Here is a 929-nt window from a genome sequence, read left to right on the forward strand (position 1 = left end):
AATTTTTAATTTTTACAATAAGTTTTGTCACGAGAGATAGTAAGCGTTATTGGTTATTATTGAAGACTTTATAAACTGTAGTTTTGTACATATTGTAATTTTAAATTCCTTTTATAGAAATATTAATCCTGACGTTTATGGTGTATTCTTTTATGTTAGTAGAAATTTCTTGCAATAGGAATATCCATAAACTACATGTAAACTGTATAATTAATTTTATAAGGGGTCAAAAAAGGACGTCTTAGAAACAACTAACAAAATACCCAATATCACCTGTAACCTTAGAAGAACGAACAGAAGCACTTGGATATTAAACGGACAATATCCAAAGTTGAAAATGCATCGAAAGCTACAGCGAGAAGCTTACAACCGTTAGTATCTTTCGGTCACAATTAAAAGTAGTTAATTTACTACTACTGTTATTAAGAATATATTCATTATCATCTGTATTAAACTGCCTTACTTTAAAATTTATTCTAAGGTCAATTAACTGTCTAAACTTACTATTTATGTTATTCCATTTTTTATATTAAAAAATCAATTTGATGGTAGAATAATTTTACTTTTCTAAAGTGGAAAAAATATTTTTTCGAGAGAATTATTCCTATACCAGAAAGTGCTCATCGTCCTATGTTGTTGCAGAAAAATAAGTGGCGACAGAAGGCTTGGAGAGTGCCTCCAATAAGATAACTTGTTTTGACGTGTCCACATCTCATCCTTCGACTTGTCATCTGCTCAACCTAGTTGGTCTTCGAACTCAAGCACTCCCTGTAAGGGGAACCACAGCAGGAAACTAAAGATCAATCTGAAGAGTTAAGAGCATAATAACTTGTCCTAGTATCTGTACTTAACTGTGTGTGTGTGGGGTGGGGGGGGGTTCATAATGTCAGTATAACGATGGCCTTAATAGTAAGAATACTAAAATTAGG

The sequence above is a fragment of the Limulus polyphemus genome, unplaced genomic scaffold (assembly GCF_000517525.1).
Source record: "Limulus polyphemus unplaced genomic scaffold, Limulus_polyphemus-2.1.2 Scaffold2121, whole genome shotgun sequence".
In the NCBI taxonomy this organism is placed as follows: Eukaryota; Metazoa; Arthropoda; class Merostomata; order Xiphosura; family Limulidae; genus Limulus; species Limulus polyphemus.